Source organism: Crocodylus porosus, unplaced genomic scaffold (genome assembly GCF_001723895.1).
Source record: "Crocodylus porosus isolate Cpor-Errol unplaced genomic scaffold, CroPor_comp1, whole genome shotgun sequence".
Classification (NCBI taxonomy): Eukaryota; Metazoa; Chordata; order Crocodylia; family Crocodylidae; genus Crocodylus; species Crocodylus porosus.
In genome coordinates this window covers 60,891,461-60,919,116 of record NW_017728886.1, presented here as the reverse complement: position 1 = coordinate 60,919,116, position 27,656 = coordinate 60,891,461, and the positions used below count along the sequence as shown (strand labels likewise).

The 27,656-nt window shown below is 41.0% G+C and overlaps 1 protein-coding gene across 1 annotated transcript in view; it reads left to right on the top strand.

Annotated features, from left to right (window-relative positions):
- The first annotated feature begins 499 nt into the window (after positions 1–499).
- Positions 500–27,656, top strand: part of JAZF1 (JAZF zinc finger 1) — a 159,308-nt gene continuing 132,151 nt past the window's right edge. Inside the window, exon 1 of the mRNA XM_019535334.1 lies at positions 500–599. The gene's annotated coding sequence lies outside the window, so the exon portion shown is untranslated. The remainder of the gene's footprint in view (positions 600–27,656) is intronic.

The window sequence follows — 27,656 nt, the reverse complement described above, 5'->3', positions numbered from 1 at the left end:
TTTACTTCATGTGTAATTTTATGAGAATTTCCAATGGAGCATTTCAGAAAATAAAAAACGTTGGAGGAGGGGAGGGGAAAAATCAAAATGGGTATGCAGAAAAAATAGGTGGTGAACCACAACAGGTGAGATGAGTAATAGCAATCTTGAAAACTGATCTTTTCTAAATGCCTTTTTTGTTGATCAAATTCAGAAATAGCTATACTTTTTTAATAACCTTGACTTGGTTTCATTTTTACAGTGTAAACCATGAAAATGATCCCAACATATAACAGAAAGCAGTGAAAACCAGTACTTTTGAAGGGAATTGCTCATGTTACAATTAGAAATTATGTTGATGCAAAAAAAGTGAAAAAGTTAAAAAAAAACCTTTTTTTATCATACTTCTTGTTTATTGTCCTGCACCGAATTAATTCTGAAAAGCTTATTTTATTTCTTCTCTTCTTCAGACATGTTATTTTGCAGTATATAGTTCATATATTTCAGGGTATGTTGCAAACTACTAATTAAATTTTTTTTTAAACAGATACAGACCCACGCGTTTTAGAAAAACAAGAACTACAGCAACCAACTTACGTCGCCCTAAGCTATATTAACAGGTAAGCATTTTTTCCAGATATGACCGGCAATGTTTTGTAGTTTATATATGTGTCATCAGCATAAATGCATTTTATATAATGCTAGAATAAGGTACCTACCTATGATTCTATATTTAAAATAATATATAGCACAATAAATTATACTTTGCGCAAATATTTTGTGAATTGTGACTATAATAGCTTTACTGGATGTCAGTTCATCATTAATGCATATCTGGGCACTGGGCATATGAATATGACTTTTTTTGTTTGGTTTAAGGTTTAGTCTTAACATAATATTTTTTCACTCATTTTTACCTTCTGACTTTGCCACCTGAATGAGGGGTGCATTTACTTGTGAAATCTTTTTCCATTCTTGGCATTTATACAGTGAAGTTTTAAAGTTTGAAATTTACATTAATCATTTGTTTTGTTTTGTTTTGTTTTTAAAAGCTTTGCCCAAATGAAACCAATGCACGTGCGCACGCGCACACACACACACACACACACACAGGTTTCACATGGGCAAAGCTTTTTAAAATAAAAAATATATAATTTTATATATATGTAAAATTTATCTAAAAAGTTATGTGCCAATGCAGAGGAGTTGAAGTGCTGTTTTAAATCTTGGATTGCTGTATAGTGAAAAGCACCCTCTGTGAGGCTGCTATCTCTTCTAGCCCATTCAGGTAGGCAGAACATAAGTGTGGAGCACATGAAGCCAATCTCTCCCCATTCGTCAGTACCGGACAACTCATTTGAGCAAATGCAGAAAGTTAGGACAAAAGATTATTTCTGCCCTAGGAATAGGGAAGAATCATGGACCATATTGTGAGTGAGGAACAGACATGATGATACACAAGCAAGCTGCTTTCTTAGGGCTTTTGGCAAAGCCATCTTTTAGCCTTGATAAACATTACGCATGAAGCATACCTCTTCCTAAAAAAAAGAAAACTTTTTCAGGAAAATCAGCATACTCCGTGTATACGTGCCCCGTGTGGTCAATAACTGCTCACACTCATGTGATTTCCCATGTGACAAGTACATCCTGGAGAAAGTACCACTTCTTTTTCTTTTAAAGCATAATGTGACATTTGTTGTGTCCCTTTAATAATAATTTCTGTCTGTTTGTTTGTTTTTAACCTTTTGCTGAAAAAATGAATTCTTGGATTGTAGTCAGTTTTCTTGTTTTCTTGATATGCTTCATCAGTTTCCTTCTGTTGGTAGCTTACGTAGCAAATAAAAATACAGATTCCTATAAAAACACAGAAAATACTGTGGGTTTTCAGGGTCAGATGAAATATTGAAAACTACTTTTAATTTCTTTTAAAATTTTAAAGATGGCTAGATTTAAAGATGTCAGTGCCCTTTTTAGTTTGGTTGTGTATGCCTAGTAAACATGTTATATACTGTTAAATATAAAACAACAGATACTAATGCATTTTTTAAAACCCATGCTTTTTATGGTTGCCAAGTAGAACAGAACTTAGACTGGTGGTTCTTGCTGCGAGCTCCAGACTTTAAATCAATCTTCCTCTGCAGATTTGTATATTTAATATGTTCTGTGTGGGCCATACGTTCTTATGGAGCCTGGGAAAATAAGAACTATTAATGCTATGGGATTGCCAAAACTGTATTGTAAAATGAGTATGTTTGAATCTGTGCTGGCAAGAAAAAATAAGGGCAAAGTAATTGGTATGTAGGTTATTTTCTGTACTGGTTGTTCAGTTATATAGTGACTAGGGCATGTGTGCTGTGGCGAAAATTTGGGTTATCTTGTTTGGTGTTTTCCTTTGTTGCTGAAACACTGAAGTGGCAGCAAAGGTGAAGACTGGAAGGGAGAGAGACCACAAGTTTCAATATATTTCACCTTGAAACAGATTCTTGCCATCTCCATCCCTCACCCCTGAGAATATCTTCTTAAGAATATTGATGATATGTTATTTTATGCTCCCTTAAATTCTAAAACAGCCTCCAAATTGTAATCATATGAAGATCTGGCCTTGATCTTTGCTAGAGATGTAATACTGTTTCAGCTACCAGTAAGCATATACAGATGTAGCTTCCTGGGTGAATAACCCTAATGGAGACAGGCAAAGCTACAGTCAGGACTGGTAGAGCGTCTCATTTCTTGAAACTAGAATAAGCTTTTCCACTATAAATTGCATTTGATAGTGACTTATGCTGTCCACATTAAGCATTTGCGCAAGTGACTGACTGAATTGCAGCACATCTCAACACAGACCAGACTTAAATTAATGTTGTTCTTAATGTAATTTAACGGGATTGGTGGTTGTTTCCTGTTTACATTGCCCTTTCCTCTTACAAGCCAAAATTCAGTACTGCTGAAGCATGCACGCTAAATCTTCACCCATGTTCTAAGTGTAGAAGTGCAGTAGACTGGAAGGTCCTCAGAAATGTACATCAGCAGCATTAATGCCAAATAATACTTCAGGGATAGTTGGTTATGGTGCTAAGCTACAACATCTGGTACTCCTTAGAGGTCTTTCTTTGTGCCCATTAATAAGAGAAGCTTAAGACAGCTCTGTGTCTTATTTCATTTGGATGTGAAGATTAGTAGCAGTAATCTACATGATATGACATTCATTTATGTCCCTGAGACTTGGTCTGGGACTTGAATAAAGATGGTTCTTAACCCTGCCATATTTATAGCACAGTATGATGTACTGGGCTTGAAAAACGTTGTGAAGGTTTCTGCACCTAAATTATTGTCTGTTTAACAATTCCTTTGAATGGGAAAAACCCTGAAATGTCTATTCATGGAGAAATATATTTGACAGCAAGCATTACTTGGGATAAGTTCATGTCTTTTTCTCTAGTCCACAGATTTTGGTTCCAGTACTATTAATAACTTGTTTAAAAAACATAATGGCCAACACCACAAAATTTTGTGCTGTTTTGAAACTTTTTTTTAAAGAACAGTAAATCAGTGTTATATGATCCATATTTATATGATACTTGCATGTTAACTGCTTTGTATTTAGAAACATCACTACTTGTGATTTTTTTATGTATTTTCATAACAAAGTATTAAACTCACACAATGTTACTGACATTGTAATTCTAGGCAATTGACCTTTATCTTCCTTGTAAAATTACTATGTTGCATTCCTGATGAAACTTGAAAAAATTACTTGTTTTAGTCTAAACAGGCCATGCATTTATATTTGGTTGCCTGCACTCATGACCGTTCTTCATCACTGGGGATTTTTTCTCCGTGATACGAGTTAAGACATTTTCTCTGACAATCAATTCTCAGTGTAGAATGGTTAAACAGTAAACAAATAGCTCAGTAAGCATAGGTATTTACACTAGAGCTTCCAAACTGTGACTTCAACAATTCAAACACACTGAAACCTCCTTTAAAACTATTGTAAAAATTTTTGTATGTGTAATCTACTGTTGGCAGTTTAGCAAGGATTATACCCTCTCATGCTCTGTCCTAATGACGATGCATGATAGTGTACGCCAGTTCCAAAGAAACTGTAAATTCTATTTTCTGAGCAGTAGGCTATATCTTTTGACCATACTAAACCCAGGAGTTAAAACAGGAGGCCTCACCTGAAGATAAATTTGCAGCTACTGTACAGTCTGTACACTGTAAGTTTTTTCCTCTGTCCCTTATCCAAGCTATGTCACTTTAATACCTTTCAGATGTGTTTGCTAGTTTTGCCTCTAAATCAGATTGGCCACAGTTCAAGCAGGTAAGTGCCATAATAAATGGGTTGTTTTTTTAAATGGAGTGTTGCTTAATTCACCAAAGTTATGGAGGAGAGATTCAAGTGTAAAAAGGATAAGAACCACTGCAGTAACTGTTCTATGGGCAAAAAAGATGATTTCAGTGGCCTAATCTGTGGCTACCATACTTTTCACGTGCTGAATGTACTGAATGCTTTTTTTTATGTAACATTTTTTATTAAAGGCCTTATGAAGAGAGGCTGAGAGCCATAGGACTCTTTAGCCTGGAAAAGCATAGGCTCAGGGGTGACTTGATGGCAGCCTCTAAGTACATAAAAGGTATGCATCAGGATCTGGGGGGGACGCTTGTTCACCAGAGCATCCCAAGGAAAGACAAAGACCAATGGTCACAAACTCCTGCAAAACCATTTTAGACTGGACATAAGGAAAAACTTCTTCACTGTCCAAGCCACTGAGGCCTGGAATAGACTGCCCCCAGAAGTGGTGCAAGCACCTACTCTAGACACTTTCAAGAAACATTTGGATGACTATCTTGCTGGGATCCTTTGATCCCAACTGACTTCCTGGACCCGATGATCTTACAAGGTCCCTTCTAGCCCTAATGTCTATGAAAGCTATGAAAGGATGTTTTTGTGAAGAGTAAGTTAATGCTGAAATGAGAGGGAAGAGTTTTAGTACTGGTGTAATAGCTATGTTACTAGAGCGAGAGGGGCACCCGTCCTGGGCACCAAATACCCCTGCCGAGTCTGTACCCTGGCCATACAGCCACACTAGGAACTCCAGAACAGTCTGCAGTTGCTGCTGGTGCTGCTTTATAACAACAGCTGAAGCAAGCAGAGTGTGTGGTAGCAGCAGCAGCTTATTTGGGGGCTGTTTTGGAGTTTTCAGCATGGCTAAGACTGCTGTTCCCCTGCACCTCCACTCTCAGATCCTACATGTCCCCCTCCCCACCTGCTCTCTGAACCATGCCCCCTTCCCTACCACTCTTGGGCACCAATTTTGCTTGTTAAGCCACTGCTGGACTTATAAAGAATATGAGTTCAATTATTGCTTCTACCCAAGATTGTGTATGGCGTTTGAAAATGCACTTGTTGAAAAACAATGTCTTGACTTCTGCTGTCTTCATGGAAGCTGAGTGTAGGCCACGTGTCTGCCCATTTACAAAGCGGACAATAGTTCATCTCTTCACAGAGTGCGGTAGTAAGGCAGAAGGCAGGGCAGTGTCACACTTTAGAGCAGTGGTTCTCAACCTCATCAGACTCAAGGCACCCCTTGTTAAACTCAAGGCTCCCCTTGGAAAATGCCAGCTCTTAGTTTTCACTTGTTTTTTGACTACAGAAAAATAATAGAGTAATTTTTCTGTTTCAAAGAACTTAGAAAGTCCACAACAGCTCAGAATGTATTTAACACTATAGATTCGTATTTGAAATCTCTTTATTTTATTAATCATGTTTGTAAACCTGACAGTGCTAACATTATGTACTACCCCAGGTATCCCTTGAAAGGATCTTAAGGTATGCTAGGGCTCTACAATACCCTGAGTCAGAAATCTGCTTTAGATACTAATGTCTCATAGGCATCAGCTTTTGTAGGCAACAGCCTACTTCATCAAATATGCTCAGCAGTATCTGACCATGTGCACAGCCTGATTTAATATGTTCATGTGCTCAGATATAGCTTGATTTTCATTTTCAATTTTGTTGCAAGAACCATATGTATGGTTATGAAATTTGTAAATTGCATAGGTATTAGTGATGCTGAGGAGGACTGGATTATCATACAGGAATCATTCAATATTCATGTTAAGTAAAGTAATAGAAATGGCATGAGATTTAATAGTATCAAGTCACATAGTCATGGACTCAAGGGCTAATACCAAGACTTTTATCAGAAGCTGGAGACTAGAGGCAATGGAGGGATAGTGGGATGTAAGTAAGTGTATTGGTGGCTCATGATTATCCTGTGATCTACCAATGTAATACAGGTGTAAAAAAGGCTAATAAAATTCTAGAGTGCGTAGATAAAACACTTACTAGATAGGATATTAATACCATTGCACCCAGGTATCGGTTCCTCATTTAAAATATTGAGTGTAATTTTAATCACCTGTGTTCAAAAGAAGATGAATTTCAACTGAAAAGATGTAGAGAAGCACTACTAGGGTAACTATGGGAATAAAAAATCTATTTTATGCAAGAAAATTAAGGATAGGAGCATGTGAACAAGTTACTCCGAAGCAGAGATTTATCCTGCATCTGCTTCCCCAGGTTAACTGCTTGTGTGCACATTCTTATCCTGTGGTAAATGAAAGCCAGCTTCTGGCAACTTCACTTTTTTTCACTGAGGTAAGTTCCCATGAGCTCACATTCATTTACCACAGGGTAAGAGTGTGCACACAGACATGTGCTGCTGAGCAGCTGATCCAATACCTCAGCCTACTTTTGCCTCACAGTAACTTATTCATCTGCCCATACCCTATGAAGGGCTTGACTTGTTTAGCCTAGCAAAACCAAAGTGGAAACAGTATGTTATAACTTATTTATAAATATACTTAATGGAGCATGGAGAACTATTCAAGTTAAAAGATGATTTTTGTACAAGATCAAATCAGTATGGATTGGTCATGCATAAATTTAAACAGGAAATTAGGTGATATCTAGCAATTAGAGCACTAAAGTCCTGGTAGTAGCATAAGAATGGGTTGGTGGATGGGGAACAAGCCCTGAATACTGCCTAAAGGAAGGGTGACAGAAAGGGGGGAGAGGGGGTAACTCACCCACCTGTCCCTGTTCCCTGTTCCTCCCCTCCCCCGCACCTTCCCACAGCCAGTTCAACTATCAGGGAGGAAGAGCCAGCGGTGTAACTAGCAGGGTCCGCACACTGGGAAAACCCTGCTGGAGAGAGTGGGAAGAAGTGCCACAGAGCACCAGAGGGGGAGTGGATGCTGAGAGCAGGGGGCAGAGTGCGGGGTAAGCTAGGAGTCTTACCTATTCCCATGCATGGTCTGTCTGCGCTGGTTACTGCTGCTACAGCAGCAAAGCAGGATCTGTGCAGCCAGCTGTTTGCTGAGACAGCGGTGATGTGAGGCTGCTGCTGCTGCTGCTGCTTGTAGATTTGGGCAGTGGGGGGAAGGGGACTGCTGTTCTGGCACACTTACTAAATCAGAACCCAGGGCTGGTGCCCTGTTTGTCCACCCCACGTTATGCTACTGAAGACAAAAGAGCAGCAGCAGTGGCACACAAGTATGAGTGAGCTGCATTCCAGGAAATGTAGTTTCTGATGCTGGAAGTCACCTTTTTTTTGACCCTGAGAACTAGTGGGTTTTTTTAGCTGTTCAACGCCAGTGTATGTGGCAGAAAATATCTTCCCCAGCAATAGAAAGCCTCCTGCACCACTCCAGCACTGCATACCACTGCTTCTGCTCTGCTGACCCAGCTGCTGGAGCCAATGCTGCAGCCACTTCAGGGACAGTGTGGGGAGAAGGGAGACAAGGATGGAGACAGGAGATTCCCAGGATGCAGTACTGGCCAGTTACACCTCTGAGTCCTGGCCTTCTGAACAAAGTAATGGAGTCAGGGAGCCTAAATAGATTGTTTGAAAACGGAGCTGCATAAATTCATTACAAGTATAGTATAATAGAAGAGATTGGGCTTAGTAAGCAAGTACTCCTAATGGTATTAAGAAACTTCCCTGATGACAGGTGCAGGGTCAGATTTGGGATCAGGATTAAATTTTCCTGCAGATCAGAAAGGCATTAGCTGTTTTTTTTTTTCTTTGTTTTGTTTTGCCTTAACCCCATACCTTAGGGCAGTGGTCTCCAAACTTTTTTGATTGTGCACCCCTATCAGTAAAACATTTTTGAGCACACACCCCCAATATATGGATATTTATAGAAATAGAAGTTCTAATATTTTCTTCCTGCACCCCAATGGATCCTCTTGCACATCCCCTGGGGTGTGCGCACCCCCTTTGGAGACCACTGCCTTAGGGAACGGTCCACTTCCTAGAATCATCTGAGACATGTACCTAATGAATTCTCTGCAGTGGGGCATTGGTAGCAACTTTGGTTTGTCCTGTTCTCATCCTGTGACACACTAGTTTTTGAGGCCCTTTGAGTCATTCTTAGTTTATTTATAGGGGGTATTGTGGCTTTTGGTGTATGAAGCAGGAACTGCAGTGGATGTTCTAGTTAATCCTTTTAGATTTAGGATCAATTATATGGCTGCCTGGAGTAATAAAAATCATTATCAGTTTGGGCTAAACCAAGTTTGAAATCATATTTTCGTCACCAAAATGAAAAATCAGAGTTGATTCATTTTCTGCAAAACGAAGCATTGCATTTGATATGAAATACGGTAAACTATATTGAATTCACCTATGGGATAATTTACCACTGTTTAATTCTCTGTTCTTCCAATTTCCTGCCAATGTATCTCTTCGACTCCTTACCCTCCCCCATTTTCAACTCCTGATAATTGGTCACTGCTAAATAATTTGCCATCATTTGCATTAACCATGGTTTCCTACACTTCATTTTCATGGTAAATTTCAGGTAAATTTACAAAGGTGATGGGGTCTTTCCTCTAGTAGGTCTGGGGGACAGCATTCATGCAAGATGTTGGCAACCTTGACGGCAAATGAACCCTCAATTCCCAATGCACAGATTATGTCTTAACCACTAAGGTATGGGCAGTTCTAAGGTGGGATGCTTTCAGTCTCTCTTGTTGGGACTTTTACTTTGTATTAATTATTATTTATTAGAATGGGTGTCATCTTTTAGGTGAGTCTCTTACTCTCTGGCATGGAGGGTAGTTTTCTTTCTCACTTGTGATCTCAGTGATTATTCAGGTATTTTATATGCAGTAAAACAACCCCAACAGGAGTAGTTGTGAGTAACTTGTGCTAGAACATCCCATAGTTTAATAGCTAAGACCTCACCTGATATATGATAGGCTGAAGATTCATCTGCTGCCTAATTCAGGGCAGGATGTGAAAGAGCAGCAGATACATTTTAGTTTTTTTTCAGTCATAATAAAATATAAAAGTATATCCTTTTTTAAAACTGGTTCAACTTGAAATTTCAGTTTAAACTTACAAATTTGTCTTTACAAATGAAAAAGCAAGATGATTAGCTTTTGTATTTCAGAGATTTTTAAATTCATTAAAATGTTCCGCTGCCTTATTTCCTTCAAAAAATGCTCTTTCTTTCAATGATACATCTATTGTTCTGCTTCGTAAGAGAAAGAATGGGAAGACGTTTTCTCTGCATGAATCCAATTCAGATCCTTTATTTGTGTGTGAGAGAATCTCAATAGAAGAATTTGATGTATTTTTAGTTGCTCTCCTAGATGTTAAATTTCAATATAATTTAAATTGCCCTTGCCCTTTATCTTAATATTAACTTTTCATTCTATAACATATGCTAAAAACCATGCTTCTGTAAAGGTACAATGATTCTCTTAGAATATTTAATCACATTGCATTGAAGAAATGATGTATGCAGATGCTTCCAGTAGCTTCTGGATTGAATATCAGTGACAGAATACAGAAACAGATGGATCAAAGTAACATGTCACTTGACAGACAATATTTTTCTGTCTCATCGTATTTTTATGTTTGTGATGACCAAGTTGATCATATGTTTTTATTCATGTAGTCATATCCTTACACTCTGCCGTCTGACTTGTTCTGGAGATGGAACAAGACAAACTTCAGATGGTAATTCAAACAAGATGTGCAGAAATTAATTTTATTTAGGGCAAGGGGAATGAATGCCTTTTGGTTTGGAAGGATTTATGCAGCTAGCTTTGTTTCTCGCTCTCTCTTTTTAAAATCAGTCTTTAAGCTAAGCAAAATTTAATGTTCCCAAGATTTATAAACTACGTGTCTAGAGTAAAGATCAAAAAAGGTAAATAAGTATTTTCAGGGACATCACCAAATCTTATACCAAAATTATAAGATAATAGTGAAGTGCAACTAGTACAATATGAAGTTCATTTTAGAATGAGAGGCTGTGTACTAGTTTCCATCATGTATTTTTTAAATGGATAGAACATTAGAAGGCAGACTATATCCACGTCTCAGTCCTTTAAAGTGAAGATCTTGATTGAAAAATATTTATTCATGTTACTTCTTAGAAATATATGTATGCAGTATAATTAACAGACATTTAGATCATAAAATAAATCTGTTCCAGACACCATCCTCTCTCTCAGTGATATTTATCATTATGAATATTTTCATTTTGTCTTTAACTTTGCCCATAGGATACAACATGCACAGTCTTGTGTGTATTAGGGCTGTGCAAAGCTTTGGTCGCTGATTCGATTCAGAGGAGATTCAGCCTGATTCAGGAATCGAATCTTTGAATCCAAATCGAAACAGGAGACTGAGTAAAAGCTCTGAGTCGATTAAAAGCCTCTGAATTGATTCAGAAAAGATACAGAGATTCGGCCATAGACTAAACAGGCAGCTGACAAGTATGTTGGGGTTGGGGAAGGAAGGAGGGAAGGAGCATGGGGGAGGGAGGGATTGGGGCTGGGGCTGGGACAAGCTGCACAGCTGGGGCGGGGGGGGCGGGGCGGGATGCAGGTGCGCTCGCTCCAAGCAGAATGGGGCAAGCTGTAGCAGGGCAGAGCCCCCACTCCCAGCACCGCTGCACCCGCATCCCGCACTCCTCCGTGCTAGCTGGCAAGTGGTGACAGGGCAGAACCCCCACTCCCAATGCTGATGCAGGCACAGCAGTGCTGGGAGCAGGGGCTATGCCATGCTGCCACCTGGAGCAAGTCGCGCCCACATCACATCCCCCACACCCATGCTGGCTGGGCAAGCCTCTGTGGCTCCCACACTGGGGCAGAGGTAGGCACAGCTGGAGGAGCTGCAGGAGAAGCCCCCATTGCTGCCCTGCCCAGCCCAGCCTCCCTGCACTTAAACAAAAACCAAAGCCCCAACTCACCGCCTCTGGCAGCAGCGACTGAAGCCTCTGAGGGCTGGTGGCAGAGCCCCCCTGTACAGCAGGGATTGCCCTCCGCCCACTTGGCACCCACGTGGCAGCTTCCCCATGGTGCGGATGCAGCATGGCATGGCAGGGTGCTGCACATAGTTTGGGAGCTGGGGCAACTCCAGCTATCAGCTAAAGCCTGGCAGCATGCAGCCCCAGCTTCCATGCAGCATGTGGTGCCCAGCTGAGCCGAGCTGCACCTGTGCCATGGGGCAGCTGCCAAGTGGGTACCAAGTGGGGGGAGCCATCCCCGCTGCTACCCACTGCCCCGTGGGAGAGGGGGGAGGGCCTCTGCCATAAGTGCCCAGAGGCCCCAGTTGCTGCTTCTATAGCCGGTGAGTATGGGGCTTTTTCTTTTTTTTTTTTCTTTTTTTTAAGTGCTGGGATTAGGCTGGGGCCGGGCAGGTGATGGGGCTAGGCAGGGCAGCTATGGGTGCTTCTCCCACGGCTTTCTACATCTGGGGAGAAGCAGGCACAGCAGGAGGAGCCAAGAGAGATCCTGCAGCTGCCCAGCTGTGCCTGCCTCTTTCCAGCCGATTTGAATCATCGAACCCCTCCGAATCAGCGCCGAATCTTCTAAAGTTGATTTTGCCGATTCAAATCACTGTCCTGAATCCATTCAAATCACTGTCCTCCAAATCAGCCAAATCTTATTCCAAATCAAATACTTCCCTATTTGCACAGGCCTATTGTCTATGGCACTGGTTCAGGACTCAGGAGATTGAGTTTCAGTTTCAGTTCCCAGCTCTTCTTCACATACTTCCTATGAAACCTTGTGTAGGTCACTTAATTTTTGCTTCTTACTTTCCCATTTGTTGAAAATATATTTTTTGTCCTATCTTTGCCTCCAGTCCCAAAAACACATTTTTATATTTGAGCTTTAGTGTACTGTTGTTGCTTCTAAAGGGCCAATTCATTGTTTAAATGTACAGTACAAGCTCTGTTAACCAGCACCTTACAAGGCAGCATGCTCTACTAACCGGCATGCTGGCTTGCAAAGTAAAGTGAAACTGGAAGTGCCTACCGCGGCACTTCCAGTTTCTTCAAGCCCCCACAGCCCGGGGCAAAGCAGTCTGTGCTGCTGAGCCCCTAGGCCTGCCTCCCCGTCCTACGGGCCCTGCAGGAGGGTCAGCGATGCTGCAAGCGGGGCAGTGATGCCGCGGGAGGGGTGGCTCAATTAACTGGCATATTTTGTCATCCGGCATCCCCCATTCCCCTGGGGATTCCAGATAACAGAGCTTTTACTGTAATTATTAGAATTAATTATGTACAATTGTTCATGAAGAGGTCCTTAGACTGCGTGCTCTGTGGGGCTGGGGCATGTCTAGACAATCTAGCTCTGAGGCCTTTTATCCCTGATTGGGCTCTCAGAATAATAAGAACTTATTTATTACATAAAGGAATCAGAACTCATGGTAAAGATGGTATCTTTTATTAGATCAACTAGATTTTTGCAAATTATGAAGATTTCATTTAAAAAATGCCTGACCTGCATAAAATGAACTGTGTCAAACAGGAGATTTTTACCACACCTTTAACTTGCCTATGAAACATGAACTTTAATTTCTACCTGGAAGAACTTTACAATCTTTTCTCTAATGCCTAAAGATGGGTGCTTGTGCCCGTAAGCTTGCAATTAAAGAAATTTTTTTGCAAAAATCTAATCGCTCTAATAAAAGATATCACCTCTGCCATGAGTTCTGATTCTTTTTGCCTCTAGACCAATATGGCTCCAACCTGGATAGCTGACTTTATTACATAAATATATTCATAAAGTCATATAAAGATAGCCTGAAAGAGCCTCGCCAACTTCAAATCACTTGCAGAAATGACAATTTGTTGTTGAGATCTGACAGAAAATCTTGGATTTCAGAGTGAAAAGTGATATATTTTTTACATTTGTTTGTATTTTACAGTACATTAAGGTGCAATCTGAGACAAAATTGCTGAAAATAAAAAGCTGCAACTATTTTTGCTGTCTGTATCATCCACTGAAATGACCTAAGGGCACAGCTAGTTGCTTCACATACTGGTAATGTTTAAAAAAAAATGGCTGCAGGCATCAGGGAGAATTCCAAACTGTAAAGATAATTTTCTGTGAATGCTCCTTTCTATTCAGTTTTTTGGGTTTGGGGTTTTATTTTGTTTTTAAGATACGTAGCTAAATTTTAATGACTTGCAGATTTGTGAGTTTGCGAACCCTTCAATTTTGAGGCAAATCGGGTTAGCACATGTAATACTCATTGATTATGGCCTGATTTGTCTTTTCCTTTTGCATAGTAATTCAAAGTGTATGCATTATATAAAGCAGAGAGTACTGGGTTTGCACAAAACCAGTTTTTCACATTTAGTAGGAATGAAAAGGGGTAAACAAGTCCTTTTTAAAGAAACCAATGCTCCCCATTTTAGTAAAGCTTCTTTTGCCAGCCGCATATTAGAACAATCTACAGTCAGGGCTAAAGATTGAGCTCTCTTGGGGACTCAGGCAATCCAATGGAAGATGGCTGTTATTTTTAATCTGAAATATGATATAATTTATATTTTTGATAGCAGTGGGTACTAAACAGTCTGCATGAAGGGAGTTCTTCCTGGTTTGTCTGTCAACACATTTGTGCTATTTAGTGCAATTAGCTTAAAATTTAGCAAAATTTATGGTTCCTGGGTGTGATCTGCCTGAGTGTGAGCACATTTTTCTTGTGCTTTACTAGAAATCTTTTTTTTTTCCATTTGCACATGCTGACAGTTCCCAGTTAGGAATATACAACAGTGATTCTCAAGTAGGATGCCGCAGTATCTCTGGTGCCTTGAGATACTTCAGTGGTCTCTTATGTGTGCAAACATGATTCACAAGATAAGCAGAGAGTTCAAATAGGAATCCGTCATGTCTAAAAACACTGTGACCTGATGTGGTCTTTCTGAGTTGCTGGCAAACATGATTTTTTCCAAAGTCAAAAAATGAGTGAAAGGCAAGAGCTGACATTTTCTAAGGGATGCCTTGAGTCTAATAAGGAGTGCTTTGAGTCTGAAAAATTGAGAACCTCTGATACAGGAGATTATGCACATGCATTGAGTTCAGAATATAGTTGGCTGCTAGTGAACTGGGCTTGCAGGAGTAAACTATCTATGTTTGCTTCTCTTTTCCATCTGCCATCCACATAAAAGGGTTACAAAGTATTCATTTCAACCATAATGTTGAGTTAATTTTTATAATTGGGTAGGGAATATCCTTTAATATTGTTATTCAGATATTTTGTATATGAGGCAGATTATGGGAAGATTCTCTGCCTAGGCTGCTGTCTTTGGGCTGCTCATGTGGCACAAAAGCATAAATTATACATGCCTTTCTAGAAGGGGTAGACCTGGCTCTCTCTCTTGTTTTCTAGCCTAAGGAAAAGGATGTACTGGGACTGAGGAGGGAGTATGTGAGTCTCCAGGTGCCTCCAGCTTGACACTTAGGCACTGTAGTTAGATAGCAAAGGTTAGATCATCTGCTACATAATATAACAATACAGATTTATAAAATATTAATGTTTATGCAAGTATATATTCATGTTGTTATGGAATATATATCAAATATAATATATTATTTATCGCACCATCTAGTAGCTGGTCTAACCTGTGCCATGTATCTGAAGCATCTAATTTTTTTTCTTGTATTACCATAGCACTGAGGATCCTTACGCATGGATCTGAATTCTGTTGGCCTCAGAGGTATGCCAACACAAAGCAAAAAAGCTGATCCATACCCAGAGGGCTTGTTCTCAAAGCCAGTAGATAGATGGAGAGGTACAAGGAAGTGATGAGATAGCATTGGCCAGTAAGATGAGTGAAAATCATAGCAAATACGGAAGTATAAAGGATTCAGAAGGTGTTGTAGCAAAAGAGTTTTAATAAAGGATTTGAAGGAGAATGAGATAAATATCTGCAAAGCTATCTATAACAAACTTTTTCCAAGCATGAGGGGCAGCATGGGAAATAGCATGATGTTACTTTATAAAGAATCTAACAAGTAGACATCGGAGGCTGGTGTCATGAGATGACTGTGGGTGAGTGATGACCTCTCAATACTGAATGAGAGATGACAGGTTGGGTGATTAACTGTGAAGGACTTTGAAAGTGAAGAAGGAAAAAGCTTGTGTTTGATGCCATGGAAAAGGGGAGCCAGTGGAAGGATGCACAGAGATGGGTAACATGGTGAAAAGTGAGTGGCTATGAAAATGGTCTTTATACCACTGTCACAGGGCAGGGGCCTAGAAGCGGCCATGATCTCTCCTAGCGCCCCCTGCTGTGCCAAGTTGGTGTCAATGCACCCTCGTTCTCGCCCGCCACGTCTTTGATGTTAACAGTATTACAGGAGGCTGCCCTTTATCCTCCTTGACACGGTACCCCTGACGTATCCAATCTAGGCTGACTCCGTTGTGCCCCATCTAGGCTGACTCTGTGCACTAAAACCTCAAGGGAAACGCATGGCTCCTACCACCCCTGATACCACGCCCCAAGCCTCGCAGATGTACCGGCCGTTGTCTAGGCAAATCCCTTGCCGCGCCCTCACAGCGGCCCCTTGCTTGCCTCGCTATAGCCCGCGTCCTCATGGACGTCCTCTGGGCTCGTCTTAGTTGCCTGCACTCTCACGGGTTCCCTGGCCTCTCTCTCGTGGCTGTTTAGCCTGCGCTCTCTCACAAGCGCTCCCTGGTCTCTCTCCTCTCGCTGATGCCCGCGTTCCCCGTGGATGCTGTCTGGCCTCTCTTGTGGCCGTGCCCCACCGGGGCACTCTCACGATCCCGTCCGCACTGGGGCCCTGCCTCACGAACAGGGCTCAGGTGGCCATAGCCATGCCTGTCCCCCAAATCCCCTCTCTGGGGCTTCTATTCCTGTGCGCCCTCCCTGGGGCTTAACGCAAGCACCCTCTGGGCTTCTCGCTGGCGCCCACACTGGTGCTCCTCACAATTGGGGCTCAGGTGGCCGTAGCCATGCCTGGCCCCTAAATCCCCTCGTCGGGTCTATGATTCCTATACGGCTCAGGCGGTGGTGGCCTTACCTGGCCCTCAATCCACTGGGCCCCTTCTCAGGGCTGGGGTCAATGCACCCCGACTGCCGTGCCCTCTCTGGCACCAGGGTCCCCACCGCCATGGAGCCCCTGTGAGGCCTCCTCCAACCCCTATTAGCCTCACCTGGTCCTCCGGTGTAACAACAAAGCAAAACCATAAGCCAATTGGCCACAACTCAAAACCAAGCCTCCTGGCTAAAACGCAAACTCTAGCCCTCTGGCTAAGCCTCACTCAAATCCCTACCAGGGGTTTCTCCTCCCAGTCTCCATGAACTGAAGCTGTTCAGGCCACTAAGCTGCATACTCTAGCAGAGCTCTTTCTCCCTGGGATGTTAGTGGGGAACTGCCTGCTTGGCCCCAGTCTAGGCTGTTTATATAGGCCAGGCCCTGCCCCCTTCCGGTCAGGTGACCGAACTGTGGTTGCCCCAGCAACCAGCACCTGTACCGTTTCCTAGGAGCAGGGCACTTCAGTGCATGGCGACAGACCTCCCCCCTTAAGTTCATACCTCACTAGGAGCAGGGCACGAGAGTGTCCTGCGGCAACCACATACTGGATAAAGCATCAGCCAGGCAAAACTCAAGTTGTCAAGGTAGTTGTGGAGCCTGGGACTTAATTGGGAAACTATAACAGGCTTTTGGATGGCCCATACTCTTTGCTGGAATGAGCTGATCAGCGCTTCAGCATAGATTCTAGGCCTAAAAGTAGAAGTAGTTGAAAACACCTGTGTCCATTCTGACTCCATTTGGGACCTTGGAAAGGGGCATGGGGAATAAGTCTTATATTCCTTTCCTGCATAGTTATAGACTTTTTGCTTTAAAAAGGACTAAACGTAGCATCAATTTGAAGTATGTGAACTCTTAAGTGTCAAACAAACAGCAGAAAACAAAAGCAGTCAAGCAAAAAAGGTCTTCCAGTAAAATTGCTATTTTTCTTTCTTAAACAACCAGCATATGACTTTTGATGTAGGTATTTTTAAGGTACTAAATACAAGAAAAGAAGAGAATGGGTTTAAAATACATGTGAGAGAGAAGCAGCAAGCTGCTATGTTGTGGTAAGACTTCCATTTCAAAGCTGTATCCCACAGTAGGCTATATACACAGCAGAGAAGTTTCTCTTGTTTAAGAAAAAAACCCATCTTTGAAGTGCTTCATTTTTTAAGCGTTTTGTGAAACATCTGCGCATTCCAATGGTGCTCTGGCATCCCACAGTACTCTTCTTTCCCTACCCCAATAAGCACATGTACACAGGGGTTGGGGTGGGGGGAGAGAGTGGGACAGACTGCCAGTGAGCACACTTCTGCATGCCTGTCTGTCCTTGGGAAACTCTCAGGGCCATGAATCATGCAGGGATTGCTGCTTTCTAGCTCCCATGGCTGGAGAGCACTGCCACTGCATGCCATCGCAGTTGTTTTGTAGGAGGAGGCCTACATGGGGGTAAAGTACTCTGGGATTCAAAGTCTTTCGTATGAATGTCAGTCCATACCCTAAGAATAGTACCCAGCTATACTGATCAAGTGCACTAGATGATGCTTTTTCCTCTGACATCTCAGAGGAAAAATTATATATCAAATTATTGAACCCATACTGTGAAAAATATTAGCCAAATTAGAAACGTCTTGTTATGAACATATTTAACTTATTATATATCTAAATAGTCTTGCCTAAGCTAGATTGCTAAGTGTTGAAAGCATGAACGATTCTTTACTCTGTGTGCTGCAGATAAGACAATGGGGCCACAGTCCTGGCTAAGGTCTCTGTGTTTTGCTGGTAATAAAAATAAATGATCCTATGGTTTTTTACTAATTTTCTATGTCTTCTAGTTTGCGCACATTAAAAAAATCATTGTGGTGTATAAATATTAAAGATCTGCACAAAATTATCATTATACAATATAACTATACAAAATGGCTTGTGTGAGTTAAGATGTACCTGTTTAGTTTTTGACGGGTTGCTGTCAGAAACAAATGACAGCTTTTCATCTCTCTGTCCATTAGTATGAGAACCTAAAGTAAACATCATAATGTTGAAGTTTTTATTTAAAAATACTTTTTGTGTCCTTTTTAATGAGCAATGTATCACTTATCTGAGACTAATGTGTACCTAATCTGTGACTTGAGACACCAGAACGAAACGGGTTCTAACAACTAAGAAAGTAACCAAACAGTTAAAAGAATTTCAGGGTCTTAAAACTCGCTTCCATAACGTTCCATTATAAATGAAATGCCCAAACAAATCATTGCTGAAATGGAATTAAAACCCGGATACTGGAAATCCTAGTAATCATGTAACTGCTTTCCACACCTAGTTATTCCCAGACCTATACAAGCACTACAGTATGAGTGTCTTGCCTTTCTGGGAACAGTGTAATAACCTGTAGAAGTGGTGTGAGAAAGTGTCATAAAGTTCAGCTGTTTTTACATGCTAAACAGTATCTAGGAACGTGTATTTGGCAATGCATTTTGTGTTTAAGTTAAAAGTTCTAAGTTCTTTTTTGTGAACATTTTAAAGTTCTAAGGTCCCAAGGGATTTCCATGTTGTTTTTTATGAAAGTCACATGAAAAGCTAGTAATAATGGGACTTAGAATAGAAAAATAACTTAAGTCTTTAATTTTATGGTGGATACTGTGCCTTGTTTTATATGTCACAATACATACAAATTCTGTGAGTAGGAAGTTATGTCTAGTGATAAGAGTTCATGTATGGATCTTGGGTTTTGTGTTTTTCCTGACTGTACCACTGTCTATTCTTGTAAATTTGTCGTAATTATTTACTCTCTCTTCCTGAATGAGCTTTTTTGAAGAATGTCTCTGATAGCACCCTATCAGGTTATCAGTCCTACTTTATGTTTTTAAAGGTGGAGATGGTCTCTGAAAGGTGCTCCTTTTAAATCTGTTAGTTTTCAGATTAAAATCTTTTCTGATTTGCAAGATACCATACAATGCAGGGGCAGATTAGGCAACCCCGTTGACTTCAATGTCACTTTTTAAAATAAACTTAAAGGTAAAGAAGAGTTTGCTATGCCCTCTTTGGATTTTTCTGCAGCCTGTTGCTGTGATTGATGAGTAGCAGAGGGTTTATATGCTACACTAAGCATCATTTAAACATTAAGGGACAGATTTTTTAGTTTAGATATGAATAAACTGAATATGCATAATATGTATGTGTCTAGTACTTGTGTATGTTCTTGGCCGTATCTGCACAAAGTGTATGTGAACAATTGGGCCTATTGATTTTCAATGTTTATTCTAAACTATAGAACTACAATGAAGTATTTTATGTCCATTTTTATTTACGTTGTAATTATGCATTGGGTTTCATTACTGCACTTGTTTGGGTGACCTAATTTTATATTCAAGTGGTCCGAAATGCCTTAACAAATACAGTTAACTGTTTAACTTCTCTTTACAATAGCAGTATTCATTTATGTTTGACTATAGCATAATTGGTATAATTACTCAAATCCAAGATCAGGTTTTTTTCAGTTTGGAGGGAAAAGCCTTGTCTTAGATTTGAGTACCAGCCTGGGACATGCAGCATCTCAGCTTTGGCTGTGGTCCCAGGCTTAGCCCAGGTTTAGGCCAGCTGCTGCTGATGACTGCTCTGGAGCCAGAGCAGAGCTGCAGCAAAAGGTAAAGGGGGGGGAGGCAGGCACAAGATGGGGACAGGCAGCAGGGGTCATGTACAAACACGGGGGCTAGAGGCATGGGGGAAGGCTGTAGTGGGCAGTGAAGGGTTGGGGGACAGGGGGCAGGCAGTAAGAGGCAAATATGGAGAGGGGCACATGGCAAGGGGGTGCGTGGCAGGGGGCAGGCAGCAGGTGGAGCAGGTCCCACATGGTGGAGCGAGAGGTATGGGGACAGGCATAGGCATGGAAGGACAAGAGGCAAGGGGATAGATACGGGAGCAAAGGACAGGGGTCCAGCCTCTCGCTCCCACACCATTGCTTTCCTGCAACAGCAGCGGGGGGTACTAATTTAAGATGACCATCCACTAGTTAAATTCTATACATGAAAAATGATAACAAATGTATAATTTCCCTTGTATAAAATCCAATTATCAGGGAGTCGTCTTAAATTCAAAGTCTTCTTGGATTTGGGTAAATATGACAGCTAGCCTGATTTAAGCTCTGAGCTTTGGCTTCTTCACAGTGGTTCATTTGCAGGCACTTTCCTCTTGATCTCAGTTTTCTGGGAAATTAGAAAGTACCATTGTCAGGCACCTCTGTTTCCAAAGTGGCATTTGAAGAAGCAGGGACACAGCAATTATTTTGCAGTTGGAATTCAAGGCCATGGTAAGAACAGTTGACTTTTCCTAAAACTTTAAAGATCTAAGATACTGTGGGGTTTTTGTGTTTTTATTTTTTTTTCTGTTGAGAGAATTTATCACATAGCTTATGAAAATGACAAAGCATTGGAGGAAGATATAAAAATAGTGAATGAGAGAACAAGGCTAATAGAAAACAATATCACTATTCAACTCAAAATAATCTTTGAGCATGTACTCCATATCCTTAGAGTTTATTCTATAATATTGATGGAGATGAATTAGGTTGGTAGTGCTAGCATTATTATGTATGCTTGTCCCTGCTCATAGTTAGTATCCCAGACTTTGTACAGCACAAAATACAGTGTATCAGTCTTTATTTTATTTCAACCTTGTGGAATGGGTTTGACCTTTATCTTGGACAGACTACTTGTGCAGCTGTCAAGGGTTTAAATGTCCCAGAAAACCCTGTGCATTTCCATTTGGACAGGATTTTTTGAAAGCCATAATTGTGCAGCACCATTTACCAGGGAAAACCAAATATTTGAAATAAAACATGTTCTAATCTCCTTGTTTGCATCATGAATTCTTTGCTTCTATACAATCTTTTCCTGAATTTTTAATCTTCATTGGTATTCGTCTGTGCATTAATGGAATTGTCACAGTGGATCACAATTCTAATTTAGTTTGTCCTTAGCAATGACCAGTACCAGATGCTCCAGATGAAGGTTTAAGAAGCATTGCACTAAAAAGCTGTAGAAAAACTGTCTGCAGGCAGGGCCTGAGAGAGAAATGTGGGGGCCTCCTACATCCTAGTATGGGGGTGGGAAACAGAAAATGATTTTGGGGGGCTTCCTGGGCTTGGGAGTACAAATACTTCCTCTCACAAGTCCTGCCTATAAATAAAGTCTCTTTCCAACCTTTCACTTAGGCGTTAGCTTTATACCACAGAATTTATAAAGCTTCCAGACAATTTGGGGTTAACAGTTTTTATGCTTAAACTAGTGGTCTTCAATTTTGTTGGACTCAAGGCACCCCTCAAAAATGCCAGCTTTCACTCATTTTTTGACTCGGGAAAGATAATAGAGCAATTTTTCTGTTGCAAAAAACTGAGAAAGACCATGGTTTCTGACACTGTGGATTCCTATGTGAAATCTCCGGGTGTGTCTTCTGAACCATGTGCATGTGTTTGTACATAGAACAGTGCTAATATTTCACAACATGTGGAAAAGGTTTTCAAGATACCACAGGTTGCCATGGAACCCTGGTTAAGAATCGCTGTTTTAAATCATGCTGTATTGTTTATCTGAGTTCATATCCACTCCATGTTTGAAACTCTGAAAGCAAGAGAAAGTATATGATTTCTAAAAATGAGGTTATGTTGTAAACCTGCATTATGTTTCTATAATTTAATTTCCTTATTGACAATTTTATCAACATTTTTAGTATGTTAAGTGTTACATATGTGGTGTCAGTGACTATTGTTTTGCTATTCCTTCCGTGAATGCTGTCGTTTAATTTTGGCTGTCTGATTTAGCTAAAACAGTCAGATTTTACATCAGAGTTAACTTAGAATCATGCATGACACCACTAGGACTGGAAGAAAACTAAAAATCCTTACCTCTGCAATAAGTAAGGAATGATTTCCCCAAAGACTTCAGTTTCTGATCCAACAACCATTCAGGCCAATGGAAAGATTCCCATTGACTTCAATGGTACTTAATGAGAATGGAAAGCCTTTAAATCTGTTACATAAGGTCTGCAGTATTGGTGATTGAATTTTGTTGGGGTATTGCCTCAAAGATATGAAAATATTTACTAATTTTTTTAACTTTGTTTTTCCCCCTTGTAGAGTCTTATTTGTATGGAAATACATAAGAAAGTTAATACAAATTAATTGACTATGCTATTTTAAAGTGGATTAGTTTAAACCTCATTAAACCCTTTCATCTGCATTCTTTGATGGGAATCACAAGAAAGAAGATGAAGACTTAGTTAAGATAAACAAAACCATCAATGAAGCTTAATTGAATTAAGGCTACTTTAATTCTGAATGAGTGTCCAGACAAGATTTTAATCCCCATTTAATATTAATATAGATTCATTTTATTTCAGTGTTCTTATGTAGACAAGCACTTAGTTCGTTCACTGGTTGCTGGTTGTTTTTTCATCTTAACTATTTCTTCACCCCCTTGTAATGGTTCCACCATAAGAATGTATAGCCACATCATATTCTTTTCATGTCTTCTAATCTATGCATATTGCATTTCCTTCACCTTTATCTGCTATGCCCAATATTATCTTTAGCATTTTTTGTCTGTCTATTCAGTCCCAGTAGTCATCACTTTTCAACTCTAACCATGGTGTGCCAAAAACACGTAAGTAATCACTAAACTGAAGAATGTGAAATTGGCCTCTGTCTAGAAAGAATCATTACAGCCAACTCAATGCCACTGTATTTTGATCATCACTAACAAATTAGGCACATTAGGTGAACTCTTGGCCCCAGTAAAATCAAGAAGAAAGCTCATACTGATTTCAGAGAATCCGGACTTTTACCTGCTGAGCTTTGTTTCCAAATCTAGTCATCTGGAAAGAACTTAGGCATTCAAGTTATCCATGGACCAAATTGTTCATTATATAGGGAATTTGTTCAAAGAAATGGTGGTTTTCACAAATTATTGTCAGTCCTATCTGAGCATCTTATCCTGAATTTACGTAAGTATAAAACGAGAGAACTCCAGCGATCTCAGTGAAGTTTTAATAGTTTCTGAGTAAGAGCAGAATTGACTTTTTGTTTTTTTCCAGTTCCTCAGAAGCTGTATATGGCTTTGGCGGTGAACTGTGTAAGACTGCCTTTTTTGTCCTTGTTAACAACATTCTTGTGCAAAGATTACACAATTTGTAATGAATCCCAAAAATTATTGTAATATGATTTGACAAATATAATCCAAAGTATTAAATATAAACTTAAAATATTAAATGAAATGCTATAAACGACTTTAAAAAAATCAGCTGTATCAATAGAATACCATGTGTCATTTTTGTCATATGGATTGTAAAAGGGGGTTCAATACTCACATTATTTTTTTAGGGGTGTGCGAAGCGGGCCCTATTCAATTCAGATTCAGCCCAAATCAAGGGCAGTGATTCAATTTGTTGATTTGGATCACTGTCCCTGATTCAATTCAGCCAAATCCCAACCTGAAGTTTCGATGTCGATTCAAAGAATCAGCGATTCGGACATAGACACAGCTTTAAATGTTTTTTCTACATACCTTGAGGTAGCAGGTCCAGCTCGTGATCGCTGCAATGCTCGGGTGCATGGAGCATCCCACAGGAGTGCAGGTGGGGGACCTCCACGTGCTTGATGGTGAACCCAGAAGTGGAACAGAAGTACTTCCAGTCTACTTTCTGATCTGCTGGGGAGTGCACTGGGGGGCCCCTGCACCCTCTGGCTCAGCCATTGGCCACAGGAGGACCCCGGGTGGCCCCCCAGATGCAGGAGGCACCAATCACAGAGCAGGGGGGTGCAGGGGTCTCCCCCACATTCTCCCTGGCAGACCCAGAAGACACTTCCAGGTCTGCTGCCAAGCATGCTGGGGAGTCCCCCTGTGCTTCTGTGGGACACTCCATTCACCCCAGCATCACAGGGTTCATGAGCCATCTGCCACCGAGAGTTATGTAGAAGAAACATTTAAAGCTGTGTCTATGTCCAAAACTCAGAATCTTTCCGAATTGATTCAGAGGGTTCCGATTTGATTTGGAGAGATTAAAGGGTCTTCTGATTCGATTCAGATTCAGAGATTCAGCCATCGAAGTGGGCCAAATCTCCACCAAATTGAATCAGGGACTGAAGCTTCACACAGCCCCATTATTTTTTCCTCTGCTACTTATTCACTTGTCTTGAAAGTATTCAAGCTTAATATGCAAATGGATAGTATGTTCTCTTTAATAAAAATACTGCTAGATTTAGTCAGGTTCGAGATATTTACTAGCTAACTGACTCAATTATTCTATAGCTCAGTTGTCAAAGAAAACAATGTGTTTTTCCTGGTTGCTGGTCTGATTGGGTTTATAATTACCTACATAAATTAAAACTAATAGTCAACATTCATTGCTATTTTAACATCAGAGATGTTTACCATCCACATTTTTTAGAAGATTTCCTCTCAAAGAAATATAATCTAGAAAAATCTACCAATCTTGCAATTTGGTCAATGCCACATCCTCTTGTATAGTATAAAACTGCATGTTGTAGTCTGGTTGCTGGTATACAGGTTCGGTTTGAATTGTCATTGTAATCATCAGGGATCCTGGTTTTTCCCTGATTAAAAAAAAAATCACAAATTCTCTGATGAAAATTTGTAAATTCTCTGATTTAAAACCCCAAAATCCACAATTAAAATGAAATGCTACTATACATATATAGGTATCAATTTAACACAATGTTTTAGTCATATATTTATAATTTTAAAACATTTTGGATGCCTACCAGTGCCGCAATCACTGTAATAAAGTAAATTCTAAATACCTATAAATTTTGGTATTTGATTTTGTGTTTTTTATTGTGGAAAATCAGAGCTCCCCCTGACCCTTTAGCTTACAGAACACAGGTCCAGGCCCCTCACTCCCAAATAATAGCCCCCCAGTCCTGCTGGTGCCCCCCACCGCCCCCCCAGAGCCTCCTGGACCCTGCTGGTGCCCCTCATTTCCCACCCCCCCCACAGTCCCCTAACCTTGCTGGTGCAGGCTGCCCACTGTGGGCAGCTTCCCAGGGCCTCCGCAGCTCAGCAGGTGGGACTGGACGTGAAAGGGCAGAGCAGGGCTGGGAAACTCCTTACCTCTGCAAGGCCCGCGTCACCCTGGTGAGGTGTCCCCTGCTCACCTGGCAGAAACAGGTGTGGCAGTGCAGGGTTGTGCCCCTTGCTGCTGCAGGGCGGGCAGGGAATGCCTTGCCAGGGCAACGCAAAGCTTGAAGCAGCAAGAAGCTTCCCCCCTAGCTCCGCTCTGCCCTGGTGTACCAGGTCCCACCCACTGAGCTGCAGAGGCCTCAAGGGAGGGCATCAGGGCAGGGAGCCAGAGACCACAACAGGCAGCCTGCACCCACCCCTGCCCTGCACCCATCTGGCCCCTCAGGAGTGCGTGCAGCAGTGGGGAGCCAGCTTCACCCCTCTTCTCCCCAGATAAGCCATCCATGGCCCCATCCCATTCCCTGCCAAGCCACCCCAGACCCCAAGCCCCACACTACCTGGCTAGGCAGGAGCCCCAGCCCTGCCCAACTCACTCAATTTCTCCTCCCTATGGGGGCCTCAATCTCCATTCCCCGTGAGACTTACCTGTGCCCCCTGCCTGACCACCCTGCCCCTGCTCTCCCCTGCCCCTTACACGCTGGAACTCTGCCAACCTGCAGAGAGCTCTTTGCAAAAGTGCAAAATCCACATTTCTCTGTTAAAATAAAAAATCCGTGTTTTCTACAGTTAAAAGGAGAAATCTGCATTTTTTTTCTGTTTTTCCATAGGAAACGGAAAACCTGTGTCCCTGGTAATAATCAGGGGTAAGGGCAAGAAACAGAAGAGGCTTTTTTGTAATACATCATAAAGCTTTCATAGTGAAACATGAAACATGGAGCAGCATCACCAGACTCTTTAGTGAGGTTTGTAAGTGTGGGTTGCGTTTCAACCAAACCTGTTAAACATAGTTTGTAGGCAAAACCACAAGAAATGTAGTTGTTTTTGTGGTTTTCATTTTGGTTCTTCCCAAACCAGCATGCTTTCAGTAAAGTTTTAGTTTTGTTCAAATATAGAGTCAAACTGAAGTAGTTTGGGTGCATATAACTTGATAGCAAAAATGTCAGATGTGACTGACAGTTTCATCAGTAGGTGGAAAGAGGAAGGTGCATACGTGAAAAGCTTGCTTTCTTCCAGCAGAACCAAAAATGGAGAATAAGCACAGGCTGTAATTGGATTGGAGTAACTGATTAAGTAGTTACTATCCATTGTTTAACAGGTTGAGCTGTGGTATTAGTAGATTGGAAATTGGAAGGAAGATGGCTCTTCTTCCCAGATGAAGACAAGACGGGCTTATTAATGTGAGAGGAAGCTTCCACTCTTTAATGGAAGTGAGAACATAATGTGGAAGTGTTTCACATGAACAAAATGAAAGTGAGGGAGACTTGTTGAGGTGTTTGTGAAATGTTTCTTTACTGAAAAATATGGGTCTCCCCTTGGAAGATAGAGAGGAAGAGGAAAAACGTTAAAGATGAAAAAGGTGGAGAGAGAGGGCACATCGTAGGGGACACTTTCCTCACCAGCTTAATTATATAGGGTGCCTGAAATTCATTGCTGACCTACAAGTAAAGGACAGTTCAAAACAGAGAAATCCAGGAACAGTTCTTTCTGGCAGTTGGTGAGGACCGCTATCTTTTTCTAGCAACTGGAGTGCAGAGGCATAGGATTTTTCAGCATGTTTTTATAGATCCCGGTGGATAGTAGGTTAAAGGAAGCTTACTGTTTTCTATTTTAGCCTCTCAACAGCATATTTAGCCCTCTTCCTTTAGGTCTCTTGTAAAAATTCCAGCTCCTTATTAGCATATTACTGATCCCAAGACTCAAATATTTGCATACGCCTCTGCAGTCCTTCATAAGGCTATTTCCACCACTGGAACTGGAACTTGGAAAGACTTTCCTACAGTATCAGTCCTGCTTGGAAATAGTCACTTTTCTGTTACCAGTGGTGACATCAGCTGTTGATTATTATTAGACCACTGGATAGTGGTACATAAAGAACATTTTTTTAAAAAGTTTTCCCCTAGTAAATATGGCCTGATTTTTTTTTCAGTTTTTAAATGCAGTGATATGTTACAATTTCCCTTATACATAATATGAACACACACACACACACACACACATACACACACACACGCAGACAAGGTTTTTTGGGTAGATTTGATATCTTTTTTAGACAAACTAAATAGTTGGAAAAATTGTTCTTAGCAAGCTTTCAGGCACAGATGCCCTTCTTGTCTGCATACGTCTTTAGACCAGCA